This window comes from Lynx canadensis, chromosome B2 (genome assembly GCF_007474595.2).
Source record: "Lynx canadensis isolate LIC74 chromosome B2, mLynCan4.pri.v2, whole genome shotgun sequence".
Classification (NCBI taxonomy): Eukaryota; Metazoa; Chordata; class Mammalia; order Carnivora; family Felidae; genus Lynx; species Lynx canadensis.
Genome location: NC_044307.1, coordinates 87,895,206 through 87,908,442, shown reverse-complemented (window position 1 = coordinate 87,908,442; position 13,237 = coordinate 87,895,206). Strand labels below are relative to the sequence as shown.

Here is a 13,237-nt window from a genome sequence, read left to right as displayed (position 1 = left end):
AGAGCAGGCAAGAAATTCAGACTGACTCACTAAGGTTTGCATGACAGGCGTGGGGGAAATGGGACTCCACTGATAATGTAAAAAACAAAAAAAAAATTCCCTTAATTATAAGACTCTGGCAGAGAACTGCTGTTCTAGAATTCACCCTTTCTCCTGACTTTGTCCCTCTTTTAAAACCCATATACTTAAAGATACCTTAATAAAGGGGTTGAAAGGAGTTTCTGGTTTCACTGATTGAAATGTTAACTTTGCAACTTTTAAAAACCATTTTACCAATGAAGAACAGTGATTTTTCTACCCTTACCATAGCTTATAGCTCTTAGGCAATAAGTTTGTTCTACTAAAAAAACTGTGAGTGTAGGTAAAGTGGTAGTCGTGATTAGATGACACAAACTATATTAAGACAGACTTGACTCTACTCTTCCCCAAACCTCAAATTCAGTACATCCTTAAAACTACCCATCTTAAAAAAAATAAAATAAAACAAAACAACCCATCTTGACTTAATGAAATTAAAACACATATTTATACATGTAAGGTCTCAGGAAATGAAGGAATCTCACAGAAAATATTCTTGTCCTGAATAATTCTATTAAACCTACCTAAGATGAACAATTTATAAGTGTTCTTCATTTTTGGTTAGCTTCAAAAATTCAGACAGCCAGTGACAATCTTTCCTTCTTTTTCAAAGAGCTTCTGTAGCCATGCTCGTTCTGGAAGGATTTTCCCTGTCTCTACCAGTTCTCAAGCTTGTATCCAGGGCCCTAAAATAGTGCCCCCAGAGAGACAGGACTCCTGTGCAAACTTTCTTTAACTCTGCAAGAATCACAGTGGGTACACAGGCTTGTCGATAGAAAACTTACCTATTTCAAGTAGAATGAACATTGTTTCCCTCCCCCCCATTATTAACTTTAAATTTTTAATATGGGAGCAATATTTTCCAATAGCTTAAGGAATGCAAAATACCATCAGATAGCTATTTCACTCCACTGATCTATTTAAGTAACTTTCAACATATTTTCCCCTTTTCTAGTTATCTAAGAATATTAAGAACTCTTTCTAAAATATTTATATTCTATTTCTATCATATCTGAAAGCTGAAAGGAATATGTTCTAAATTTGTGCTGCCCAACATGGTAGCCACTAGCCCCAAGTGGCTACTGAGCACTTAAAACATGGCTAGTCTGATTTGAAGGTGCAACAAGTGTTAAAGATATACCAAATGCCAGGAATAAGAAAAACAGAATGTAAAATATCTCATTAATAATTTTATATTGATTATATGTTAAAATGATATTGTTTTAGATAAAGTAGGTTAAATGTTAATTTCATTAATTTCATAGGTTTCTTTTTATTAAATTATTTCATCTGTTAGTAATTAATTAATTAATTTCATCTGTTTCTTTTAGCCTCCTTTAAATGCAGCTACTAGACTATTTAGGATGACAGATGTGGTTCCCATTATATTTCTATAGCACAGTGCTGTTCTACATAATAAAATGTTAATAAAGAAATTGTGAAACAGCTCTTTCAGTAACAGCTGCATCATCACCACAGCTACTTGACTTCTTTCCCCCCTACTTTAGATTATATTTCTTTGGGTGGGAGATGACACTTTAATTATATCCTAACAGGGAGTCAAGCTAGCTAACTTCAGGAATCAGCATAAGATTCTGGCTCTTAATAGCTCTATTTGCCAAAACAATTGAAAAGGAATAAATGCTTCTCTTTAAAATAAAGTTTACTATAGATGATCACTAAAATCCACAGCAACTCAAATATCTGAGTCCACTCACAGCCATTCAGTCAAAATACCCTGGCTTCCCATTCAGAAGATTTTATCAAAGTGATATTGAAGATTTTGACTCTCACACCAATCATTTCAAATAATGTTTAAACTTGTTCCCCAAATCTTACTTCTTAGGATTGGTAAATTTTACTCTGGAAGGAAAGAATGTGTAACACTTGCTTCCATAAAGGACTTTAGTACCAACTCCTTAGGGATCAATGTTGTTTCTGGTCGCTACATCTATGAAGCAAGTTTAATCGCTCAGTGTCCTAAATACGACCTCAGTGTCCTAGTAAACCACTCTGCAGTCCCCCAAAGGCATGACAGACAAAGTCCGGATGATGTCAGTGCTTTTCAAGTACCCCAGGCACATGCCCAAGGCATGGCTCAAGGTCCTGAGGCATCACCCAGCAGCACGGCACAGACAGATTAGCATGCATAGGAGCGGACACAGCTAAACTCAGCAAAGTTACAGGTGGACAGGCAGAGCCCAGCAAAAAATGTTTTCTCCCACTTGTTCTCCTGCCCAAACAGTTTATACAACTACAAGTTTGGGAGTGGATTATGCAGCAGCAATGAAATATTCTTTATTAAGCATCTTTGTATCTTTGTAAAGAGATACTGGGTTTCTTCTGATTAGATGCCTGCAGCTTAAAAGCAGACCAATTCAAAACCACAAAGAACTGGAGAATTAATTTAACCTAATTGTGCTTCTTTTCTGCTGTGTTTCTTTTGAAGGTAATCATTGAACGCCTGCTTCCCCAGTCGTGAAATGTTTTCATTTCCTAAGGGCATAATTTTACATAACCCCCAAATCCAAACTAACGAAGTATTTCATATTAATAGAAAACTAAGAAGCTAAAAGGACAAATGTCAATGGCTGTCTGAACAGCAAAAGGGAGCTGAACAGACACATATTTGTGTACAAGAGAAATATCAGTTAAAAGTCTGCTCCCTATCTTTACCTTTTCATTTCTTTTCTCTTCTATTTAAAAACATAATTTCCCCAAATCCCCAGTGCTTTCTAGACGTGTCTAACGTTTCCACTCCCTTGGCCATGCATACTTAGCACATTCAATAGTTAAACTGTATAAAATGAGGAGTTCAGGGATAAAAGAAAAGCCACCTTCAGTGAGGTCATGATGCCACAACATGCATTCCTATTGTTGGGGCTTTGTGAACTTTAAGCAAAATCATCATCTCTTATCCTTTTGGCTAAGACAATGTGTAAGCAAAATAATACCAATAATGCTGCTTTTAAAGATGCTCATGAATGTGATGTGGGGAGGTGGGAAGTTAAATGGTTAAATTGCATTAAATTCCCACCTATAATACTGTGCATGGAAAAAAATAATCACTGTTATGAAAATAGTGCCATTATGTTTCCAGTTATAAAAAGTAATAAATGTTTATTCCAAAAAATTCAGGAAATACAAAGTATGGAAAGAAAACAAAAATCATTCATGTTTCACCATGCAGAGATAATCACTATTAATGTTTTTGTATATATACTTATAGATTTATTTTTTTAAAAAGTCTTTTAGATATCAGAGAAAGAAAAACTGTATTCAGGGGCAGAACAAATGAGCAGCAACCACAGGCACTTGGAGGCAACCCACATTGGTGAAGAGCAAGGGCCATATATAAAATCAAGTCAACCTGGCTCAGATCCAGCCCAAATCCTTACCATTGGCCATGACCTTGGTCAATCACTGAACTTCCCACTATTCCTCAATTACAATATGGAGAATTCAATGGGCTCATAGGGTTGTCATGGAGATAATGAATGAAAAGTTCTTACCACACACAATTTGGCATATGAGAGGTAGGCAATAGATTTGGTGGGCAAGGAATAATAAAGTATATTTCAGCATTGTTGTTTGGCATCTATAAACCCCGACTCAACACTGACACAAGGAGGTCAAAATGAAGAATGTGGTCCCTTTAGATATCTAAGTCATAAATAACCTGTACCATTAGGTCAGGGAAAAGAAGGACGCTCAAAGTAAAAAACATACAGTTGAGCTGTAAACCAATTACATGTTAATGACTTCCACATTTATATAAGCAGCCCAAACCTCTCTCAGCTCTGAATTCATTTTCCCAACTACCTGTAAGAGGGCATCTTATCTTGGATTTCCACAGAATGTAATGGACGAAGATATAGTTAAACGACCACATTCAACCATCCACATCAGGATCTCAAAAGCTGGCCCATATTCCTTCCTTATAACCAGTCATTCACCAAATCCTGTTTGCTCTTCCTCCTTAGCAGTTCTTATTCTGTTCATCATCTCCTATCCACACTTCCTGCAACAGGGTTCTTAATTAACATTTCTGCCTCCAGTATCAAATCCTCCAACCTCTCTTTTTATAAGAATCTGATCATATTGATCATCTTTTAAAATTAATTAATAAGGCCTGCCTCAAGAAACAAGAAAAACATATCAAGTAAACAATCTAACCTTGTAGTTAAAGGATACACAAAAGAAGAACGAAGCCCAAGATTATTGCAAGTAAGAAAATAATAAAGATCAGAGCAGAAATAAATGAAATAGAGATTAAAAACAATAGAAAAGATCAATGAAACCAGCAGCTGGTTATTTGAAAAGATAAATAATATTGATAAACCTTTGCCCAGATTCACCAAGAAAAAAAGAGAGAGGACAAAATGAATAAAATAAGAAACACAAGAGCCGTAACAACCAACACCACAGAAATATTAAGGATTATAAGAGTCTATTGTAAAAAATTATATACCAACAAATTTGAAAAAGAAATGGATAAATTCCTAGAAATATATATAATCTTCCAAAATTCTGAATATACAAATTACTAGTAAAGAAAGGGAATTGGTAATCAAAAAACTCACAACAAACAAAAGTCCAGGACCAGACATCTTCACAAGTGAATTCTACCAAATACTTAAAAGCTTTTTTTTTAAGTTTATTCACTTATTTTGAGAGGGAGGGAGGGAGAGAGAGAGAGAGAGAGAGAGAGGCAGACAGTGTGTGTGTGTGTGTGTGTGTGTGTGTGTGTAGGGGAGGGACAGAGGGAGAGGGGGAGGGAGAAGCTCAAGCAGACTCCATGCTGTCAGCATAGAGCCTGACATGAAGCTTGAATTCACAAACTGTGAGATTGTGACCTGAGCCAAAATCAAGAGTCAAACACTTAACTGACAGAGCAACCCAGGTGCCCCTAAAAAAGAGTTAATACCTATTCTCCTCAGACTATTCCAAAAAATAGAAGCACAAGGAAAGCTTTCAAATATATTCTACAAGGCCAGCATTGTCCTAGTATGAAAATTAGATAAAGGCACTACAAAAAAAGGAAAACTATCGGCCAACATCCTTAATGAACATATATGCAAAAATCCTCAACAAAATATTAGTAAACTGAATTCAACAATACATTAAAAAGATCATTCACCACCATCAACTGCAATGTATTCTGCGAATGCAAGGATGGTTCAATATTCACAAATCAATAAACATAATATACCATGTCAACAAAAAAAAAAGAATAAAAATCACACAATCATCTCAATAAATGAAGAATAAGCATTGACAAGGTTCAATATTCATTCATGATAAAAACTCAACAAAGTGGTTTTAGAGAGATCATACCTCAACATAATAAAGGCCATATATGACAAACCCACAGCTAACATCCTACACAGTGGTGAAAAATTGAGAGTTTCCCTTAGAACAGGAGCAAGACTAGAATGTACACTCTTGCCACTTTTATTCCACATAGTGCAGGAAGTCCTAGCCATTGCAATCAGAAAAGAAAAGGAAATAAAATCCATCCCAATTGGTAAAGAACAGAATTGAAAATTTCACATATTTTCAGATAGCATGATACCATACATAGAAAACTATAAAGATTCCAAAAAAAACCTATCAGAAGTAACAAGTAACATGAAGTAAAGTTGCAAGATACAAAATTAAAATACAGAAATCAATTATGTTTCTATATATTAACAACAAAGTAGCAGAAAGGAATTAAGAAAACAATTCCATTTATAATTGTACCAAAGAGAATAAAATACCTAGTGAAAAATTTAAGCAAGGAGGTGAAAGACCTGTATAACTATAAAACATTGATGAAAGAAACTGAAGACAACACAAATGGAAAGATATCCATTTGTGAAGAATTAATGCTGTTAAAATGCCCATACTACCTAAAGCAATCTAATAGATTCAATGCAATCCCTACCCAATACCAACTATGTTTTTCATAGTACTAGAACAAATGATACTAAAATTCATGTGGAACTACAAAGGACTTCACAGAGCAGAAGCAATCTTAAGAAGAACAAAGATGGAGTTATCACAATCCCAGATTTCAAGATATACTGCAAAGCTATAGTAATCAAAATAGTATGGTACTGGCACAAAAACAGACACATGGATCAATGGAACAGAATAGAGAGCCCTAAAATAAACTAATATTTGTATGGTGAGTTTATTTATTTATATGACAAAGGAGGCAAGAATACACAATGAGGAAAAGACGGTCTCTTCAATAAATAATGTTGGGAAAACTGGACAGCTACACGGAAAAGAATGAAACTGAACCACTTTCTTATGCCACACACAAAAGTAAACTCAAAATGTATTAAAGATCCAAATATGAGACATGAAAGCATAAAACTCCTAAAGGAAAACATATGCACTAATATCTTTGACATTGACCTCATCAAAATTTTTCTAGATTTGTCTTATCAGGCAAAGGAAACAAAAACAAAAATACCCTATTGGGACTACACGAAAATAAAAAGATTTCACACAGTGAAGGAAACCATCAACAAAATGAAAAGGCAACCCACTGAATAGAAAAAAATACTTGCAAATGACGTATGTGAAAGGGGTTAATATCCAAAATATATAAAGAACTTACACAACTGAAACTGCCTCAGAAAAGTCCCCCAGATAATCTTATTAAAAAATGGGTAGAAGACCTAAATAGACATGTTTCCGAAAAAGATATACAGATGGCCGATAGACACATGAAAAGATGCTCAACATCACTTAATCATCTGGGAAATGCAAATCAAAACCACAATGAGACATCACCTCACACCAGTCAGAATGGCTAGTATCAAAAAGACAAGAAATAACAAGTATTGGTCAGGATGTGGAGAAAAGGGAACCCTTGCACATGGCTACTGGGAATGTAAATTGGAAAACAATATGGACGCTCCTCAAAAAACTTAAAGTAGAAACACTATGGTCCAGCAATTCCACTACTGGGTATTTATTTACCCTCCCCCCCTTCGAAAACCTGAAAATACTAATTTGAAAAGATATGCACATCCCTATGTTTATTGCAGCATTATTTAGAATATCCAAGATATGGAAGCAATCATGAACAGATTAAGATGTGGTATATAAACATTCACTCGCACTCACACAATGAAATATTACTCAGCCATAAAAAAATAGATCTTGCCATCTGTGACAACACGGGTGTCTAGGATGGACCTAGAGGCTATTATACTAAGTGAAATAAGTCCGACAAAGATAAATACCATATGATTTCACTTCTATGTGGAGTCTAAAACCAAAACAAATGAACAAACAAACAAAAAGCAGAAACAGACCCATGAATACAGAGAACAATTTGATGCCTGCCAGAGGGAAGGGAGGTAAGAGGATGAGCAAAATGCATGAAGGAAGTGGGAGACATAGGCTTTCAGTTATGGAATGAGTAAGTCACAGGGAAAAGGCACAGCATAGGAAATACAGTAAATGATATTGTAACAGTGTTGTAGGTGACAGATGGTAGCTACATCTGTGATGAGACCGTCTTTTCCTCATTGTGTATTCTTGTATACTATATATAGAGACTTGTTGAATCACTATACTGTACACCTGAAACTTGTAACATTATGTGTCAACTGTACTTCAATTAAAGACAGAAAGAGAGAGAGAAACCATTAGTGGGTTCCCATTTCTTTAAGGTTAAAAGGCCAAACTCAGTAATACTTTATAGCCTTCTATGATTGAGACCCTGATGACCTCCTTACCCTACAGGGTAATAATCCCACCCACCCTGGCTTGGCTTCAGCCATTTCAATGGGCCACACATTCACATCACGTACAAGGACCACATCGGGCACTGGCAATATAATGATGAGGAAAAATAGGCAAGTTGCAGGCCTAACAGAGTGTATAGTATACTCTATTGGAAGAGAAAGCCATTAATCAAAACATATTACAAATAAATGGAAAATTATAATTAAGGTAAAGGCTACAAAGGGTGGAACATAGGGCTGTAAATGTCCATAATGGGTGATTTGGCCTAGAGTGGACATTTAGTAAAGGCTTCTATGAGAAGCCACATGGAGCTCAGAGCTAAAAGAAGAGCAGATATTAACTTGGCAAAAGACTGTATGGGAATATGTATTAACTACATTTTCTTACTTTATGTATTCTTGGTGCTCTGGCATTTGGGGTGTCAAATGCCCCTCCCAGGGCTAGCCAATTTTTAGAGATAACAAATAACTCGCTCAAGAGTGCACCTTGTATCTGACTTCTACACTCCAGAAGGCAATATTCTTCTACTCTAATTATCCCAAGGCTGAGTACTGGACAATTACAGACAACTCATATGTCCTACAGCCTTGCTTGAACTATTCAAACCAGACAATCATAATCCTGCTTACCCTGCTTTGTCTTGCCTTTCCCGCAGAAGCCACAATAAAGGCCTCTTGCCTATGCTTTCCCCTCATTCCTTGGATCTCCCAACCAACCCAGGTGCTTCCCCTTGTTGTCCGAAGGCTATTCTGGGCCCCCCTCCTCTTGGAAACTGTAATGAAGTATCTTTTCAATGGCAGTTGTGTCCTGATCTGTCAGCTTCACCATACCTGAATAATAAAACCTGCGTTTTAAAACAGAATGGTGATGGGATTGCAGGGAGAATATTCCAAACAGAGGAAGCAACATATGCAGAATTCCTATGGATGAAAAACCATGCTTCCATTGTTCTGTCTGACGATCCTTTCTAAATTAGCATACCCCTCTTCCTCTCCATGTTATCCTCTATCACATTAGTCTACTTGATTGCTTTTGGTACTCACCACTTCTGCATTCATTTGCCTACTTAGTTATGTTAGGTTTGCCCCCAACCCACAATAAGTATGTTCTATGGGAGGAAGCACCTATTTTATTCACTGCTTTATCCCTGGTGCCTAAAACAGTGCTAGACACACAGTAGGGGCTCAAGCCACACTTGTTGAATGAATGAACCCGTCTCATCTTTTCTGCTTCCCTGGTTTAGGCCAAATTGATCACTTCCTCTTTTGTGCCTCCACCTTGCCCTCTGCAGATTTCTAACACAGCACTTGTCACTCTAAGTGCCCTTTGATTATAGATCAGTCTCCCTCTATGAAATCTAAGCTCCCTGGTGCCAAGGATTGCATTGTGTCCCTGGTATCTAAGGGAACAGATGCTGAATACATGAGTTTAATGAAAGAATGTCCATGAGCTTTTTCTGTTTACTAAAACCAAGAGAAACAGAACATGGCCATGTCTTTCTAACATATCTATCCAATTCTGAACATCATTCAAATAATCCCATATTTCATATCTCATTGGCCTCCCTCACTTCCCTTCTGTTTCTGTCCTTCCTACACATACACACAAAGGCACAGCCACCGGCTATTCAGTTTTCCAAGTGGACAAACTGGTAACCATGACTAGAGTTGAAAGCGTTAATGGACCAGTGCAAAATAACAGCTCTGCTGTGGAAAAAAAAATTGCAATCCACCCAAAATTTCTTTTTTCAGTCCAAGAGAGAATTATTTCCTCTATCAATTGGCTATTCAGATCAAAGTACTTTTTCAAATGATACTTTGTCCTAATTATGAGATTGTCACCATTCTCCTACATTCTATGACTTCAAAATCCAAGCACCCAGGTAGAGGCAGTGATTTTGAATGGAAATTATAGCTCAGGAAGAAGAAACTCTCTTGAGCAAAAGGACAATCTTTTTTATTTTTCTAAAAAGGTTTCATTTCTGTCACACTGCTTCTCACTTGAAATTTAGTTTCTATTCGGAATTATGGTGCATACATTGTTGTTCTTTGGGGAATCTTTTTAAATAGTATTTATTTTCCTTTGGTTTAGGGCTATTTGCCTTCTCTCTTCCCTTCTATTTGTTTCTTATAGTGTGGATGACAAGTTAAATAACAAGAAGAACCATAAAATGTGTCCCCAATACTATACAGCTGTGGAATAAACACTAAAGTTTCAAGTGCAATAATCTTTAAACTTATATATTCCCCAAATTCAGTCTTTCTGTGTGGTCTATTCCCCTAATTAAATCATTCAAATGGTGATTCCCCCGATTAACTACTGAAGGTAGTAGGGCAAAGAAAGCATGAAAAAGACAAATACTCTTTATTTGGGGTTATATTCAAAAGTAATTAAATTTGTGAGGCAAATTATTAGGTGGTAAGGACATGAGTGGGAGGAAGCAGGACAGTTTGGGGGCTGTGGGTAGACCTGTGGCCCTTCCACTACTCTTCACAAGCCAGGGGAGGTAGCAAGAGAATGATGGGTGTCCACCTCCATGATATTCCCTGGTGGGGTTCGCGTCTGTGGCATAGCGACTGGCTGTTGTATTAGCAAGTGTCTCTCCTTATCTCAATTAAGCAAATACTAATAGTTTTTGACCAAAGTTCCCAGAAGATTTTCTTTGTTTTAGAATTTTGGGCAGATTTAAGCCTATCGCTGAACTCCCTTGCATTCTAACACAGTTTCCTGAATGGGAGAAAAATGTGTATGCAGCCTTACAGCTGGGGTCTGCATGTTCCCTGCATGTAACCCACAACCTAGCTTCTGTATGTGACAGCCAAGGGATGTGTCCTGATGCGTGCCAATAGTGATACAAGCTGCAAACCAACAATGCCTATTTATAATATGTAGTCTATCTTTGTTTCAGTCACACCCATGCCACCCCTGACCTGTCAGTAACCTCTTGCCCATCCATCACTGTATTTTAATCATAGCCCTAGCATAGGAATTATACAGAACACAGAAAACAGCTGCCATCTTGTGATTGCATCTACTGTAGAGTATCCCCAACATCTGCCCCATAAATACTCTTTCCCAAATCTAAGAGTCTTTGCTAAACTGATAAGATTTGCAAATCTGAGGGAGATCCTTTGATTTAATATCAATGATACCCAGGCAAAACATGGCCTTTATAACATCTATTTCTCTTGTTGCCTCATCTAGTTCTGAGAACATCACTGACTTGTGAAAGAAAGATAAGCATCAACAAACTATATCAGTATGGAAAACTATGACCTTGTAGTCAAGCTAATAAACTTCTCTCAAGATCAAAATAAAAATAATGTCATTTTGATTTCCTGAATTTTCTCCCTCTAAAATGACCAAATTGAATAAGATTCCAGATTTTTCTAGGCAATAACATTCAACAGATGTGACTATTTTAACAATGTTGTGTTTCACTATTACAGTTATGATCTTTCATATCCAATTATTGATGCCCTTCTGTTACACCCTCATTCAAAATGTCACCTAAATTGCTACACGTCAGTCAATACTTTACTACAGACAAAGATGATCAAGAGACATAGTGGTTTCTATGACCACCATGTAATAGCATACTTGAAGTTCCATTAAAAAATGTTGACATTACATCATATTTTAAGAACCCCTCTAAATGAAAATTCACCCTTATTATGGAAGTCAATAATTAAAAAAAAAAAACTACTCTCAAATCTAACCCAAATAGCTTTATATACCCACTCTGCATATAAAACCAGTATGGTTTGATTTTTATAAAAACATTGTGTTGCTGCTTAGAGGGACCAAGTACCAAGTCAGATATAATAAATATGAAACCCTTGTCACTGACTGAATCCTAATGCTTTCTACTTTAAGTCTCCTGTAACATACGAACTAACTTATCACTAAGCTATTAATGCATATGTCTTCCAAAAGCTATTAATGCAAGTGCATTTACTTCCAAAAAGTAAAATTGTTTCTAGTAAACTAGTAAAAATAGGTTTGCATCTTATGATTTTGCATCCCATACACTGCCAATCATAATGCCTTCATCATAGATTATAACTGAAAAATATTTGTTGGATTATGAATTTTAAAAAACAGCCCATTTTTTTAAAAACGCATCCATGACTTCAAATGGAAAGAGGAAATGACAGTTTTTTTATAGGTATTATTTTACAGTTGGGCAAAATAAACAGATCTCCCACAATTAACTAAGAAAGATACTCTCAAATAAATGATCTGAGCATAAGAAATTTTCTCCTGATGTAAACCACACATCAGCTTTTTCATAGAACTGATAAATATGGTGGAAAGCCCACTTGTGATGCCAGATGCATCAGGCCTAGCTTCTACAGTGAATCCTGGGTCTTCGGACTTTCACATCCGGGTGTTTTGTTTTTGTTTTTGTTTTCCTTCCCAGAATGCTAAAAAAGAACCTTACCTCTCTTGGCATTTAGTGATAACCAGAAATACACAAATGTCCATGCTGTTTGTCAAAAGCGTATTATTTGTGAAGTATCTGAAGACTGTTTGACTCAACAGATGTTAAAAAGCTTGTAGGAAAGGCAAGTTCTGTATTATATGCTTTCCCCTCCTGAGGCGAGAAGGAGCAGAGGGGAGGGACAACCAAGATCAGATTCCACTTCCTAAGAAAGCCAGCAAAGCCAGCCCATTCCAGCTGAAAGGACTGTTCTCTCTTCTTACTTCTAATTACAGGAGCTACTTGTATCATTCCTTTAACCTTTTGCCAGTGGTTACTTACTTTTCCCCCCAGTCGTGCACAAAGGTACAGACTGTATCTGTACTTAGATCTGCCTCTCTGTCTTTATAAGCAGCTACTTAGTTTTGATTGATGGGTAGTGGGCAGGCAAGACAAAATGTCATACCTTTAAAACTTCAGCTCTTATTGCTTTCATTTCTTAGTGTGCAATAAAACAAATTCTCCTGTTCCTTAAAAAAATTTAATGTTTTAATTTTTTAAAATATTAAATATTTTTATGAAATATTTAAGTAAGACACTTGTAAAGTACATGCCTAAAATGTTGGCCACACTGGAGATAAATATGGCAGCCCAAAGACAGAGAGAAAATTTATTGCCTAAACTTTTCACAATTTTATGTTATTTTTATTTAAAAAAATTTTTTTAACGTTTATTTATTTTTGAGACAGAGAAAGATAGAGCATGAACTGGGGAGGGTCAGAGAGAGGGAGACACAGAATCTGAAATAGGCTCCAGGCTCTGAGCTGTCAGCACAGACGGGGCTTGAACTCACGGACATGAGATCATGACCTGGGCCAAAGTCGGACGCTTAACCAACTGAGCCACCCAGGCGCCCCTGTTATTTTTAGGCTATCCTTCAATATCAGGTGTTTTGCCACCTTATTCTTTACGACTCAGAAAAAT

General features: G+C 36.5%; 1 protein-coding gene across 2 annotated transcripts in view; it reads right to left on the bottom strand.

Moving 5' to 3' along the window:
- KLHL32 (kelch like family member 32) overlaps positions 1-13,237 on the bottom strand; it is a 202,231-nt gene that overhangs the window by 96,360 nt on the left and 92,634 nt on the right. The window lies entirely within an intron of this gene.